This window comes from Mus caroli, unplaced genomic scaffold (assembly GCF_978045245.1).
Source record: "Mus caroli unplaced genomic scaffold, Mus_caroli_1 scaffold_9, whole genome shotgun sequence".
In the NCBI taxonomy this organism is placed as follows: Eukaryota; Metazoa; Chordata; class Mammalia; order Rodentia; family Muridae; genus Mus; species Mus caroli.
This window is the reverse complement of record NW_028227264.1, coordinates 110,528,043-110,544,685: the sequence shown is the minus strand read 5'-3', so window position 1 is coordinate 110,544,685 and position 16,643 is coordinate 110,528,043. Positions and strand designations below refer to the sequence as shown.

General features: G+C 42.9%; 1 long non-coding RNA gene and 1 other non-coding gene across 2 annotated transcripts in view; both read left to right on the top strand.

Annotated features, from left to right (window-relative positions):
* Positions 1–5,008: 5,008 nt before the first annotated feature.
* The window catches only part of LOC147002757 (uncharacterized), a 28,238-nt gene continuing 16,603 nt past the window's right edge, over positions 5,009–16,643 (top strand). The window contains exons 1-2 of the long non-coding RNA XR_015048560.1: positions 5,009–5,410; positions 8,750–8,831. This is a non-coding gene — a long non-coding RNA (uncharacterized LOC147002757). The remainder of the gene's footprint in view (positions 5,411–8,749; positions 8,832–16,643) is intronic.
* Positions 9,392–9,521, top strand: LOC115032254 (small nucleolar RNA SNORA40). The gene has a single exon (XR_003837901.1). It is a non-coding gene; the product is annotated as a small nucleolar RNA SNORA40 (small nucleolar RNA).

Below are 16,643 nucleotides of genomic sequence, written 5' to 3'. Positions count from 1 at the left end.
GTGGTGGCACAGGCCTTCATTCCCAGCACTTAGGAGGTAGAGGCATGTGGATCTCTGAGTTGAAGATCAGGCTAGGCTACACAGAGAAATCCTGTATTGAAAACAACTAAACGAAAGAAAGAAAGAAAGAAAGAAAGAAAGAAAGAAAGAAAGAAAGAAAGAAAGAAAGAAAGAAAGAAAGAAAGGAAGGAAGGAAGAAAGGAAGAAAGAAAGGAAGGAAGAAAGGAAGAAAGAGAGAGAAAGAAAGCAATTTAACAGAGTTCATAGTAGAGCAATATCTTTACTGAAAGAAAAAAAGTGTCAACTTAGATTTCAAAACCCAGCGAAAATGCCTTCAAAATTGAAAATGAAATACTTCCATGAATACTGAGAAGAAAACAACAATTCATCGCAGACAAACTGAAGTACAAGCGGTGATAACACACACTTCCTTCTCAGCAGAGGGAAACGTTCCAGAGGAGAAGCCTGTGCCGACAAAAGGAGTCAAGAGCTTGTTTATAGGGGGGAAAAAGGCAGATAAATGTAAAAGATTGTTTTCCTTGATTAAAATAGACTTTCAAAGGCATTTGAGTAGTTTAATAGCTCTAAATGTATACAATGTACTGTGTCTAGAGAGTTTATAATATAATGTAAAATGTAAATATAAAGTGAGAGTGTGACAATCACTTCAGAGAAGCCCCCAGTCGGAGAAGAAAGGATCTGTTAGAAGGTTGCTGGGCTACTTACACAGTGATACACTGTCATTTAAGGTAGATCGTAGTAAGTTTAGGATAAACCCAAAAGCAATCACCAACACCCAAACAGCACAAATAGTCTTAGCTGATAGGCCACCAAAAAGAGCAAAGAGAATCATAGAAATAGCCATGTAATCCGAAAGAGGCAGAACATAAGGAAAAGGGATCAAAGAAGAGATGAGTCACACCAAAAACAGATAGGGAGGTGAGGTTGTGTAAATCAGGTTGCTTGGGCCTCAGCCTGAACTCTTACGAAAGTCAACAAGTTGGCTTTGATCTCCTCTCCGCATCAAGTTTCTCTCCCAAAGTTGAAGAGCAGAGGATTAGAAACGTGCATTAGCTGTGGTTACAACAGCAAAATGCTCCTGGCAGTGATTCCTTTTCTGACGTCAGCATTTCACAGAAAGATGCTTAGCAGGTTCAGCCAAGAGACGCACACAGCGCCCTTACTTCATTCTGGTTGCTTTAAGCAGACCCGCCCAGGAAGGCTTCAAAAGGGAAGAAAGACTTTCCCTCTTGTCCTCTTGAGGTTCTGAGATTCTGCAGACCTTCTGGCCACATGGTTGTTTTGTGGGGCACTGGCTGCTCTTTTGCGGTCCACTGCTTGGGTTACCCTAAGGAGCCTTGTCTGTGTTGCTCCTCGTGGGAGTCTGAGTCCACCCGTTTCTCTTTAGCTCTTGGCTTCCTTCAGTGGCAGGGTCTTATCTCATGTTCCGTCTGCTTCACAAACAGTTTTTATCTTTCCCCATCTTACTCATTTACTTCATGCCTGTTTGCTCTTTACATCGTCTTTTCTGATGTCGAGAGGTCAAATAAGGCCTTGTGCACTAGGTAAGCTCTAACACTAATGGTCCCAGCCCCTTCGATAGCACAGCAATTCAAATCCTGCCACTGCCCAGCCGGTAGCATCCTCTGATTCCAGATTTTTATCCCTGTCTGAAACCACAAAGTGTGTAGCATGATTGGCTGGCAGAGGAGGAGACAAAGATGCTCTGAGTGTTTACTACCAGCACAGATGAAAACAGTCAGTCTTCTGCCATCAAGTCTCTCCTAGGGCCACTGTTTAGCAAACCTGGTGGGCTTATGTAAATTGGGTGAATCAATGAGGGGAAACTGGAGAGACAGGAAAGCTTAGAAACCAGGGAGAAAAGTTCAAGGCTGAGAGAGTAATGGATCAAAGGGAGCCGAGGCACCACAAGTAAGGGGCAGAGAGCAGGGAGGTGAGCCAGGGCTGGGAGATGGGTGGGGCCTAGATAGTACTATGTTCAGTGAAACATTGGATAGGATTTTGGGAGCAAGGGAAAAGGAATGTGGACAGGGATGTGTCTCTAGGCCACTGATTCCCCTTTGATAGTCTTTGGAGGGGCACCAGGAAGGACAGAAATGACCTCAGTAGGATTTTGGTTGTACTTTGCCCAAATAGGGAGCACAGACTGCTTGTTCCCCAGGGGCACTGAAGTAAACAACTAATGTGTTTGGTGTCTGATCATCCATTTCTGTTCTCCTTATAAGATGCCTCCATCTCTTCTAGAGACTGACCCCCTGGCCATGGCTTCTCCTGGCATTGGCTCTAACCCCGAACCAGTGAGGAATGTATGACTTAGGCCTGTCTAGTCAGAGAACCACATTCTGCTGGCTCGGGGGAGCTGAGAAGTGTGTGTGTGTGCGTGTATGAGAGAGAGAGCGAGCGAGCGAGAGAGAGAGAGAGAGAGAGAGAGAGAGAGAGAGAGAGAGATTTCAAACTCTTGAGATACATTCAAAGCAGATGAGAAATTAGTTCTGCTGATTTCAGAATTCATCCATGATAATTAATATAAAGGAAGGAAGGTGAGCATGGCAAAAATCTGAGGAGCCAGTTTCTTGGTGACTTAAGACTCTATACCAGCTTATGCTGCAGCTGACCCTTGGCTTTCTTTCGAGACAGGGATTCTCTGTATAGCTCTGGCTGTCCTGGAACTCACTTTGTAGACCAGGCCGGCCTCGAACTCAGAAATCCACCTGCTTCTGCCTCCTGAGTGCTGGGATTAAAGGTGTGCGCCACCACGCCCGGCTGACCCTTGGCTTTTAAACTAGACGAGTTAACTGCCATCATTGGTTTAGGTAAGGATGACAATGTAAGTGGGATCTGAGCCAGTCTAAACTTTACGACTTACATTTGCCTTACATTTTCTGTCACCCGTGATCATGACACATCCTCACAATAATTAGTTATATCACGAGGGCAAGCAGGGTTCCTTTTTCTGCTCTCTACTATATCCCTCACCACTAATATTTTTCATTAACTTCATCCTAATTACTTCATTATGTTGTGCCTGTAAGACTTCTCCAAGTCTCTGGATTTTTCTGAGAAAAAATTATCCCTAAAAGCCCTTGGGAGAAAGGAGATGATATCTCAGTAATGAAACCCTTCAGTTTGTACGATCCTGGAAGGCTGTTGTTTTCCTAGCCCAAGGACTCACAGTTTAAGGGTACAGTCCATTAAGGTAGGACCCTCATGGCTGCCAGAGTGTGAGGTAATTGATCACATTGTGATCACAGTCAATGTGGTGGTTTGAATATGCTTGGCTTCGAGAGAGTGGTACGTGTGGCCTTTTTGGAGGAAGTGTGTCACTATGGGGAGTGGGATTTGGAGGTTAGCTCAGGCTCCACCCATTGAAGAATCACTGTCTTCTGGTTGCCTTCAGATCAAGTTGTAGAACTCTCAGCTCCTCCAGCACCGTGTCTGCCTGTGTGCTGCCATGTTTCCCACCATGATGATAATGGACTGAGCCTCTGAAACTGTACGCCTTGGTCATTGTGTCTCTGCACAACATTGGAAACCCTAACTAAGACAGTCAGGAAGAAGTCATGGATGCTGCTGGGGTTCAGCTCATCTTCTCCTTTGTGTGCTGCCTGGGTCTCCAGTCTCTAGAGAGAGGTGCTTCCGTCTAGGGTAGACCCTGTCACCCCAATTCATCTGATGTACATAATGCCAAAAGATTTATCTCCAAGGTGATTCCAGAGTGTGTCAAGTTGGCAATATCAGTCATCAGAGACTTTTTTTCTAAGGGTGGGCGTTCAACCTCCTATCATATACTCTGTGCATTTGCAGTATCTGGAGAAAACTGTGGGATTCACAGAGCCCGAGGAGTGGTTCCTGATACTGGGCAGAGCATCTCTCTTCTCTAAGCAGCTCAGCCCCAAACAAAGCAAAGCCTAGCGGGGAGGGAAGGGGTAGAGACTAGGGAGTAGGAGTGGGAGGCAGCTCAACTATAAGCAAAGCCTGCTGGGTGAGGGGAGGGGGTGGGAGAGTGGGAGGATGGGGTGGGAAGCAAAGGGAACAAAACAGGGCTCACCTTTGCCAGTTTGTAATTTTGTAATTTTTTTTTTTCTCTCTGTTCCATCTTTTGGTCCTTTCTTTTCTCAATGAAGAGATCGGCTAAGTTCAAACTGTTGAGCAATGTTGTGCAGATAGCTCATATTTCATAGATTGAGTTTGTCATTTAAAGTATGGTGTTAGAAGATGTGCTCAGTTAGATCCTAGTGTATTGAGCTTAGTAAGCAACTAACTCTTCTAAATTCTAATCTGGCCTTCTTTTATCTTTTTTTCTCTTCCTTCTCTTCTTCCTCCTCCTCCTCTTCCTCCTCTTCCTCTTCCTCCTCTTCCTCCCCCTCTTCCTCCTCCTCTTCCTCCCATACTCCTTACTGATAAGACTAAGTGCATATGATAAGCTGCATACTTCTCTTCCTAACAGTCCTAGACAGTCCACAATTATCTGAAATCTATCTGACAAACCTTCCTAACATTAAAGCATTAGCCAGCAAAATTTTAGCTGTATACGCCAACATTAATGGTTATTCCTACAACTCATACACAGGAAATAGTTTTTTCAGGCAAATTTTGTTGAGAATTTGCAAGGAATAACCTTATTCAAGATGTTTTATCATCAACCAATATTTCAAAGCATGTACCCACGAAAGATAGGCATCAGCTGCTCAGTTATTGGGGTTGAGTGGTTTCTCATCTTGACTTTGACCATGCAGATTCAGGTAAAGGGGGGACCAAGTATGTGGTGATTTCCCAGATGTCGCTGCACTAGGCCCTCCCTGAAAACTGTGATGCTGTCCCTCCTGCTCACTGAAGGTGGGATTCAGGCTTCTTCTTGGATCTGACACCTGTGGCTATGCTGAAGTTGACACTGTGTGACCTCATAGGCTGTGTCATAAAGGTGAAGTACCTTGCACTTGGGAAGTTTAGACCCAGGATCTTCAAACCCAACCACCACACTGTAAGAACACATACAGGGATGTAGGTAGACATTTCACATCACAGCTTTGGTGGAGCTCCTAGTGAGCACTCGGAATCAATGGGGACAAACCCAACCACCACACTGTAAGAACACATACAGGGACGTAGGTAGACATTTCACATCACAACTTTGGTGGAGCTCCTAGTGAGCACTCGGAATCAATGGGGACAAACCCAACCACCACACTGTAAGAACACATACAGGGACGTAGGTAGACATTTCACATCACAGCTTTGGTGGAGCTCCTAGTGAGCACTCGGAATCAATGGGGACAAGAGCAAGAATGATTCAACGTGCTTCCAGCGGCAAAAATCAAACAGGCTATGAAAGAAAGCTCGAGAGAGATTGCCCAGCTAGATGAAGGACACACCAGAATCTGAGGAGCTGGTAACTGTGCAGAATGCCTTTAAGTTAACTTGAGATGAGCTAGCATTATTAGAGAGGAGGGAGCCTCAAATGACAAAATGCCCCCATAAGATTGGGCTGCAGGCAAGCCTGTGGGGTATTTTCTTAGTGATTGATGTGGGAAGGCCCCCCATACCATTGTGAGTAGTGCCACCCTTGGGCTGGTGGTCCTGGGTTCTATAAGAAAGCAGGTGGAACAAGCCAAAAGAAACAATACCCCCGTTTGAGGTCTTGTCTTTTACTCTTTGTTGTAAGGCTAAGTGCTGGCCTCCAAGATCTGGAGTCTGCACATAGCCTTAGGGACCCATCCCCGAGTTAATTCTGATTGGTGAATAAATATGCTGGCAGTCAATAGTTGGGCAGAGAAGTAGGTGGGGTTAAGTTTTTGAGAGATTAGGGGAGAGAGAAGAGAGACCATGAAGAGGAGAGGGAAAAGGAGAAGCAGCTGTGGATGAAGAAGAATGTGGAGGAGGGAGGGAAGGGGAAGGAGAGAGGGATGGGGAGAGGGAAAGGGAGAGGGGAGGAGGGGAGAGGATGGGGAGGGGAGGGGAGCAGGGGAGGGGAGGGAGGTGGGGGAGGGGCGGGGGAGAGGGAAAGGGAGAGGGGGGGAGGGGATGGGAATGGGGAGGGGAGAGGAGGGGCGGGGAGGGGATGGGGGAAAGGGAGAGGGAGGGGGATAGGGAGAGGGCACCACCCAGGGATAGGAATAAAGAAAAACATGGTCCTGTGGGCTGGCCAATCGGAGCTAAGAGCAGCCCAGATGAAACAGAAAATAGGAAGAAATAATTCTGTGTTATCGATAGGGAAATGGGCTCTAACAGCATGGGAGGTAGACAGTTGCCCAGCTGTTGTGCTGCCTATGGCATATTTAAAGTAGAAAGGCTGTGTGTGTCTTTTATCTGGGAACATAAATGGTCTAAAGCTGGAAGAAAACCCTGAGCTGGGATTTATTAATATTAGCTCCACACCCCTCCATGATCCCTGCATCAGTGTCTGCCTCTAGGTTCCTATCCTGCTTGTGCTGTCCTGACGTCCTTCAATGATGAACAGTGGGATAAAAATGCAAGTCAAATAAACCCTTTCCTCCCTCAAGTTGCTTTGGTCATGGTAATCCATTATAACAATGATAAGCCTAAGACAGAAATTGGTACCAGGATAGTAGGATATTGCTGTGACAGACGTGACCATGCTTTTGGAAGGATTGTGAAAAGACTTTGGAGCTTTGGGCTAGAAAAGCCATTGATTGTTCAAAGCTTGGGTGAGCCTCCTGTGGGAGCTTGGAAGATGAGTATTGAGTGAAATAGAGGCCTGGCTTATGAAATTTCAGAGGAAAGTTCAGGGGTCTAATGGCTTTATTAGAGCCCTTTGTTAATTTGAAGAATCTAGGGGTTCTGGTTAGCTGCGACTGAAGAATCAGCTATGATTAACAAGATAGCAGAACTACTAAAGTGAAACCTCTGTTTTGCTTGGATAATTGATGTCAGTTTTCTGGACCTGAGAAATTAGTGGTGATTAAGAAGAGACCAGCAGTGTTGAGGTGAAATCTTCCGGGAAGCATTACCTCAGAGTCAGTGCATGGAAGCTGTGGTCAAAGTTGCACCTTGTGTTGGGAGCTGAACTTGGAAGTGTGAGAATCATCCAGGGGTCATGGATTGCAGATTAAGGGTTGACCTTGTGTGGCAGGGCTGGAGTTCCTGAAGAGAAGCCAGAAGAGGCTATTGGTAAAAGTGCAGCCCAGTTGCAGTAAGAGACCCCAGTACTTCAGAGATGTCAATACCATGAGATACCAAGAATAGCAGCAGTGGTAGAATGGAGCCGGCCAGAGCCTAGAGACAAGCTGTCTATGCTTCAGAGGGCAGATCCAGAGAAGTGACCCGAGCCCTATGGAGGACCCCAGAACATTGTGAATGGGTCCCAGACATTGAACACTGAGTTAGTCACTCACCAGGAGTTTGTTTCTTCTTTGTTCAGATTGTGACTGTGCCCTGCTTCGTTCCTCTTGAAATAAGGAAATATTTAACTTATATTTTCTATTTTACAGGAGCCCCCACTTGAATGACTGAATTTTTAAAAAGAGATTTTAGATTTCAAAAGAGACTGACATTTTTTTTGAGACTAATTTTTAAAGTGTTTGAATTTATAAAGACTGGGACATTTTAAGTTTGTAAAATGTTTTATATTGTAATGACAATATTAATGTGTGATCATGAGCATGAACAAGAAAGGAAAGGCTGTGGCTTAATTGTTGATGTTGACAAGGGGTCAGTTGTGTGTTTAGTTTGTCAACTTGACAAAATCTAGAGTCATTAGGAGCTAACCTCAATAAAGAGAATGCCTCCTTAAGATTAGCCTATAGGACATTTTCTTAATTAGTGATTTATGTGTGTGTGTGGGTCCCACTCATTATGGTTGGTGCTGGTTTCTATAAGAAAGCAGGCTGAGCAAGCCATGAGGAGCAAGCCAGTAAGCAGTACCCCTCCATGGCTTCTGTATCACCTCCTGCCTCCAGGTTCCTGTCCTATTTGAACTCCTGTCCTGAATTCCTTCAGTCATGAACAGTGACATGGAAGAGTGAGCCATAGAAATCCTTTGTTCCCCAATTTGCTGTAATTTAATGCTGCTAGGTTTCTCTGGGACACGTTATGTGGTAAGAGGTTATTGGAACAGAAACAGTGTTCTCTTTAGTGTCCTAAGTAGGCTTTTGTGGTCTATAGCAGTCACCAAATTCTCTATTTGTGGGGGGGGGGGAAGGGTTTCTTTTGATCACACAGCCACAAACTATAGAAAGAGACGTCGGATTAGGTTTATGTACCTAAATACATAGTAATCATCTTAGCTCTTAGCTCAGTCGAGCCTGTTGCAGAAAAACCACAGGAGCCTGACAAAATTAGCTCTCTGCTTCCAAAAGCTATGACAGAAAAAGCCAGTTACACACTACATATGAAAACATGATGTCATATTTGATTTTTAAAAGTGTTTTTGCATATATCTGAGCTTGTCATGGGCATAGATTTTTGTCTGTTTTATTAACATTGTATCTCTAAAGTCTAGAGGAGTGCTCAGTAAAAATATGTTGAATGAATGAGTGAATGAGTACTGGTGTTCATTGTTAGCTTGACAAAAATCTGAAACTATCTGGGAGATGGGCCTCTGACAATTGTCTAGGAGGGAAGTTTATGTTCATTCTGCTAACAGAGGTGGGAAGACCTACTCTGTGGGTGGCACATTGCCCAGGCAGGGAATCCTGAACCAGATAAGAGTGGAGAAAGTTAGCGGATTGCTAGCATGTATTCATTCACCTCTTTCTGTTCCTGACTGTAGATGCAACATGACCCGCCTCCTCAGATTCCTGCTGCTGCGGCTTCACTGCTATAATGGACTATAACCTGGAACTGTGAGTTAAGTAAGCCCTTTCTCCTTTAAGTTGTTTCTGGCAGAATATGTATCACAACTGGGAAAAACCAAAAACTGAGCAAGAACTAGGCAAGTGTTAATTAAGACACCTGGCAGGAAACACCAGAAAATGTATTTCTGGAGGGTAGAATTGTATGTGGGTTTTGTTTGTTGCTTTCTTCTTTTCTCCCAGTTTCTCCACCGTGCTTATGGGCTGCTTGCATGACACACTTATAAAATGCAACGGTGCTTTGTTTTAGAATAAAGGCAGCTTTAGAAAGGCCCTGGGAGAATCTCTTCCCCCTGTAGGTTTTTCCTACATTGGAAAACAGAGCTCAGATTGCATCCCAACTCTGATTGACTATTCCTAGTGCTGATTGCCTAGCAAGCTTTGTGGAGGATTTTAAAGTTACACCTGGTTGATTAGTAATGTCTGCTGTGGAGCAGGTATAGAGGAGAGTATACTTGCCTTGTGAATACATGCCTTGGGCAGTTTTTGCTGTTTTATATCTTTACAAATTAGTGATCCTGATTAGTTCCTCAGGTGAATTAAATTTTAATAGGTGTTAGCACATGTGTGTGTGTATGGGGGGTTTGTTGAACTATTAGAGAAGGACAAAGTACATTTGAAAATGAACTCTCTTTTGCAATCCAGAACTCATGGCTCAGTATGAGCTTTGACACGTATAAAAAGAATATGACATTCAAAGCGGGTCAGTGTGATGATGCTGTTAATAATGAGGCTGATCTAAGTATAAAGACCTGATGGTTTAAAAGTATAGAGAGGCTAGCGAGATGGCTCATTGATTAAGACAGTGGTTCTTAGCCTTTCTAATGCTATGACCCTTTAATATAGTACCTCGTATTGTAGCGCTCCCCCCAACCATAAAGTCATTTTTGTTGCTACTTTGTAACTGTAACTGCTACTGTTATGACCTGTAACATAAATATCTGTGTTTTCAATGGTCAGAGATGACCCAGGAGTTGAGAATCCTGGGTTAAAAGCACATACTTTCTTTTAAGTTGACCTCGGTTTACTCTCTAGCATCCATGTTGGATGTCCCTATAACTCTAGTTCCAGGGGCACTGGTCACCTCTTGCCTCTACTGGGTAGTAGCATGGGTGTTCCCATACCCACAGTAGACTACACACACATATGCATTATTATAAATAATAGTTTCAAAAATAAAGGCATAGATGATGGTGCAAGCCACATGTACTGGGTCAGCATTCAAAATTTCATTTAATAGATGAAGACTTCACCCATATTTTTTTTTAAGGAAGCAAAATTTTAATGTAGTAAGGCAGACTAACGCCCACCTCCTCCCAACCAAGGATGCCTGTATCCATAATGTTTGGACTTGAAACATAGTAGTCAGTCTTGAAGGAACTGAGAGCTGCTATGTGATCACCAATCTAGTTTGACTGGTCTTTGCATTGTTGTTGCTATGTAACTATGTTAGGTCATGCGACAAAGAGAAATTAAGGGGCTGGATGAAATATAGTTGCAAATCATTTAACATAAAAGTAGGGAAAGATCCTTGTGTTCACACTAAAATCACAAGAGTCTTTAAAAGTAGAAGAGAAAGGCAAAACAAACCAACAAAAGCAACAAAAAAACAACAACCAGAGAGATGACTTTTTTTTAACTAGAAAAGAGAACCAGGAGTAAGGGACCTGGTAGCCCGAATAGTCTGCTTGATGAGTAGATGAGGGGAGCCAAGAATTAGGGACTGGACAGCCTTTTGGAAAAGGCCACAAAATTTACACCAGAATCAGGGAAGAAAAGGTAGCCTGCTGCCTCGTTGGTATTAGCCCTCTGGGATCCATGTCAGACTTCTAACCCACAGAACTATACAATAGCAAATTTGGGGTGTTTACACCACCAAGCACCTGATTAGAGCTGAAACAGGAAACTGGCCTATGGTGTGCTCTTGTTTTACTTTAAAAAGGAAATGACGGTTTTGCAGCCCCTTCCTTTAGTAACCCCGTGCTCCTTGTAGCTCTCCATGTACAATTCATCTCTAGTTGGTGCGCAAGAAGACGGTTTAGGATCAAGTCTCTTAGCTTTGACTGCTCCATGAAACGAAAGCAAGTTTCAACCCAGCTGATTAAAAAACGGTCTTTAATCTTATGTCTGTCCAGCAAGACCACAAGTCATTGCATAATTGCAGTTGTGTGTGGCATAATGATGGGGATGTGTTCTGAAAATGTTACTTAATTGTATCATTGTGTGAAAGAGAGTGTGCTTATCCTAATTATAGAGCTAAACTATCACAGGTGATGTGTACTCCTGGGGTCCCATCACTGTGCATGATACTGACCACAACAATGCTATTTGGCAGGAAACAGAGGTATCATGCTTACCTGCTGACCCTTCTCATCCAGCTCAGATGGTCCTTAAAGGTGCAATAGTCCTGATATTTAGTGGTAGCCAAAGCAATGTCTATATGATTGCTTTTTTTGGTCATGATCTATCTATCTATCTATCTATCTATCTATCTATCTATCTATCTATCTACCTACCTACCTACCTACCTATCTATTTTTTTAGACAGGGTCTCTTGTAGCCCAGGCTGTCCTCAAACTCCCTAAATTGGTAAAGAAGATCTTGAACTCTTGAGTCTTCTGCCTTTTCTTCCTAAGTGCTGGGATTACAGCTGTATGCCGCCATACCTTGCTTGTCTGTCCAACTTTAGATACACGTGAGAAACTTTTGAAAATGACCCTCTAGGCAATACCTCACACCAACTAAGTCTGAATGCCTGGAGTGAGTTTAGACACCAGCACTGTTTTCTTATTAGACTTCAGAGACTAGGTTTGGAAACTTCTGCTCTGGAATTGCAGACTAAAGTTTGGGTAGATACTGTCCTAGCCTTTAACTGGTTTATTTCTGGGGCTACATTGTTTATATCCATTTTATTTTTGTAGATGTGTATGCATATATGTATGTACACAAATTATGACAGTTGTATATTTATTTATATATAACTGTCTTGTTTTACAATTTACCGGAAAGTAAGTTCTCAGGTATTTGAGCTTAATGACATTCAGTTTCTCTTAAACTTTAGAAATTGTGTGTGTGGTATAAGTGTGTGTGTGTTTATGTATGTATGTGTGGTATATGTGTGTGTGGTATATGTTTATATGTATGTGTAGGTGGTGTATATGTGTGGTATGTATATGTGTGGTGTGTGTGTAAGGTGTGTATGTGTAGGTATGTTTGTGGTATGTGTGGTGTATATGTGTGTGCATGGTATGTGTGGTTTATGCGTTTATGTATTTGTATGTGGTACATGTATGTGGTAGGTATATATATGTAGTAGATATATGTATGGTTTTTATGTGCATAGTGTGTGTGTGTGGTATATGTATGTGTGCTATGTGTGTATGTGTGCATGATGTGTATGTAGGTATATGTATGTGGTATGTGTTTGTGGAGTGGTGTGGGTATGTGTGTGTTGCAGAAAATTAATACCATACATATGCCCTGTGAGCACCACACAGCTGCTTTACCACTGAGTTATAGCCTGTGATCACAGACTTGTTTATAACAAATTTCTTGAGTCGGCCAGAGATATTTATGACTCCCCCCCTTAAATTTGGATATTATATGTTTTTCAATGGCAATTCTTTTATTGCTCCTGCATTGTCTATATTACTAGCATATATTTAAAGACTATCTTTCTAGTAGTGTATTTCTGTTGAGCCAGTCATATTATTCTGATACTAAGACAAAAACGCAGAAGCAGGAAAACCATTTAAACTGTTCAGTAAATAAAGGAAATCCCCACAAAGACAGATTCTAGCCTTGTGACCTTTTGTCTTTTAGCAGGTCTGGAAAATTCCTGTTTCCTGGGGTTAAGCAGGAAATCTAAGGAAATGAAATGGACCCGTGTTTAAGGTGGGGTGAGATAGGAGAAGAGAGAAGAGGTAGACAGTTTGCTGGACAGCCCACTTGTAGAAGAAGTCAGTTAAGAACACACTGACAATATTTTGTCATTCAAATCAAACATGTTTGGGCCTGGGACTTCATCCAGAGACAATGGTGGATGGGTGGGGTAAGTGTCCTGAAGTCGGTCTCCTCAGAATTCAGCCTTGGTCACAATGACAGCAGATGGTGTAATCTTGCTATTGTTTTCTTCTTCCCTTAAGGAATAAGATGCTTTTGGGCTCCTTGACATCAGTTATAATCACAGAAAATCATCCTTATTTACATGTTCTACTTACACCACCACATAATCCATTTATGAAGCATAACTCTTTGACTTAATAACTAGAGATATTATCCAAGGCAGAACTCTGTGTTGAGTTAATGTAACTGCCTGGAGTACCGACTTTGCATGTTCTGCTGATATTTATTGTTTCTTAACAGAGTTGATATGTAATCAGGGATCAGCCTAACCCTTGCCATCCTTAGAGCAGCATTATAGGCCCATGAAGGGAACACTGTGCAGTCAAAAGAACAGAATGGCGGCCCAGGTGGAACCTAACATTGCCACTGGGCCAGTTCAGTCACTTGCCCAAGGAACCACCCCCCTGGTCACTCCTTCATTCATGCTAAAGAGACAGGAATCAGTCCTTCAGTAAGATACTGGAATTTTCTCAGTCTAAATTCCTAGCACAGTCCCTGGGAGTCACCTTGAGGTTAGCTGGGTCTACCCACCTCTCTGAAGCCACCAGAAAGGTGCAACTTTATTTAGTTATTTATTTGAGCCTTTGTTTGGATGCTGGCCAGACATAAATATACCTTTGCTAGTATTTGGGGCTCCTCTTCCCACCCTGGTTCTACTTGTCCTCCTTGTCTCTAACCTCCAGACTGACTTCACTGGCAAGGCTTTTTTTCCTATTTCTCTTCTTCATCCTCCTCCATTTGGCAGCTACCAAAGTGTCTAGCCCTGGGGGTGGTTCATTTAAACTCTAATAACACTCTTGAGCTTCTGCTTCAGTCCATTCTAGTATTCTTTTATTAGTGAGACGATGGACCCCCAAGAGGGGACCCCGGTTTTTGTGATGCCATGATGTAAGGTCTCATGGCATTGAGTCAATGGTGGCTTTTGAGAAAGAGCAACTGTGGAAGGGATAGGTTCACACGTGAGCAACAGCGACATGTGCCATACACAGTAGGCCTTGTGATACCAGCACCTGACAGGCTAAAGCACTGCAAGTTCGAAGCTAGCCTGATTTACACAGCAGTTCCAGGACAGCCTGGACTCTAAAGGGAGACTTTGTCTCAAGAACATAAAACAACAAAAAGTAAGGAATTGGTGAGATTATTTACTTAAGAGAGGTGTTAGTGAGGGCTCAGTGGTTAAGAGCACATTCCTGGGTACCTGAGTACTGTTCCCAGCACTACAGCAGGGGGCTGACAAACTGCCTGTAACCCCTGCTCCAGAGGGATCTGATACTTCTGGCCTATGTAGGTACTTGTATTCATGAGCACACACCATCCCCGTGTCCCCCCCCACACACATAATTAAAATGATAAAATTAAGTTTTTTAAAAAAGATTTAAAAATCGGCCTCCTGCCTTGTTTTGATCTTTTTCTGTCAAACCAGACACAGGTGTTCTTCTTCCCCTTGATTGATATCTGCCCAAATCCACTGTGTCTCTGACATTCTTTCTTTTGGCTTTCCTTTCTTAATGCAAAAATCCACACTGCCGATACTTAGTTGATTTGAAGTTCTAAACAGTGTTCCCGTAAATACTTGTAACCCAAATTCGTTAGAAATCTAATAATCTTTTTGTTTTCTGTTTTTCAGTAAACATACTGACTGCTACGTTCCTCTTGGCTTAACCTGGTGGCCAGGTTCCTAATGTGTGTTATGGCAAACTTTTCATTTCATATGATACATTCGATAAAACCAGTTTGGTTTCCCCTTTTGTTATAAACAAGAAAAGAGCTTCTAAAAGTGAGGCAGTATTGATGGCCTTATTTTCTACTGCATAGCTGGTAAGGGTTAAAGCTACAATTGGGGAGTCCTTCTGTTTACAGTTTGGACAAGGACTTGGTGACAAAGGTCATACAACTGGCCAATGGGGGTGCTAGCTTCTAACTCACGTGTCTTGACTAACACCCTGCTGTGGTGCCTCAACATAGCTTTAAAGATATTTCTGTGTTTGGTACTTTTAATAACAATGTATAGTAGGCAGGCTGGGATTATTCTAGCTTAGACATTATTAAACTGAATTCCAAAGTAGAAACTATAGACCAAATTATTACAAAGCAGAGTTCTCTACACTGAGGACCTTTTCGGTGTGGAGAAAGCCCCAGATAATTTCATTTCTTTTATTTATTTTTGTAATTTTATGTGTATGGATGTTTTGCCTGCATGTGTATGTATGTACCATATGTGTGCCTGGCGTTCACAGAGACTAGAAGAGGGCACTGGATCCCCCAGAATTGGAGTTATAGAAGGTCCTAAGCTACCATGTGGGTGCTAGACACTGAACTGGGCCCCCTGAAAGAATACCTAGTGCTTTTCATTGCTGAGACATTTCTCCAGCTCTGATTTTATTTCATAAGACTTCTGATATCTTTATATAGAATAAATGTCCCAAAGTATCACACATACTTTAAATATTTACAATAAAGAAAAACACTGTAGATTGGACTTTGACTGTTCCCCAAAGGTCCACATTCAGAAAGTTTAGTCTCCAACTTGTGCCACCACTGGCAGAGGGAAAAACCTTCAGAAGGTGGGACCTATTGGAAGGCAGATAGAGTTTTGAGATTGACAGAGATATAGGGCCACTTCCTGTGTCTCTCTTTGCTTCCTGGTTGGCACAAAATGAGCATCTCTATTCTATCCCATTCTAGTGCCATGGGCCAAGACAAAGAGCTGAAATAACCCTTTTCTTTTTTTAAGTTGATCATCTCAGGGATCTTGTCACAGTGATGTCACAGCTGACCAACACACAAAATATCTCGTTAACATGGCTGTCAGCCTCTAGGACATCAAGGGTAGACATGTTCCATACTTTAGTCCCCATGAAGTCCAGGACAAACTATGATGAGGATGAGTGCTGGCTTTGGTCTAGAGCATGTATAGAAGGAGGGTCGAAGAAGGAAGTGAGTAGAGAGGGCCAGGCACACCGATGGAGATGTCCTCAGAGCATAGCCTTTCCATCTGATGCCATAGCACTTGCTAAACTAAACCAAACTTTGAGTTTCTTACATGGTTCCGAAAATTACCATTTAAGGGGCAACAGTAGCTGGGATCCTTGGCCTGGAGACGCATTTGCATAGCACTTTAAGGTTAAGAACATTTATCAGACAATAAAGGTGAGGATGTATCTAGTTGCCAGCAGCAGGGATGACTGATGGTGGATGGAGCTATGGGAAGATGGAAACAGATATTTGGTAATTTTCTCCATTTCCTGGAACATAGCACTTGAAACTCATGAAGTATCCAGAATGCTCAAGCCTCTTTTGTTTGCTAGCAATATGTTTGGTGACTTGTCATACCTTGCTGGTTGCTAGAAGAAATGGGGACATGATCATGTCAAGTTGAGAAGATGAGTTTACACCAATGACCAATAATTTAATCATGTATCCATTAAAAAGAAAAAGATCTCTCAAAGATCTTCTGGGCTGGTAGATGACATGGAAGACTATGGAGGAGACATTTCCAAGACAGAGTCTGGAAGCTCTATTGCCCTGTTTTTGTGTTTTGTCTCTGTATGGATTCCACTCTGTTCCAAGGAAACCATTTTCCTCAGTTCTGTGAGCCGTTCTAGCAAATGGTTGACCATGAGGAGAGAATTATGGGAACCCTCAACTTTGACCTGAAGTAGATGAAGCAACCAGCCATTAATGTGG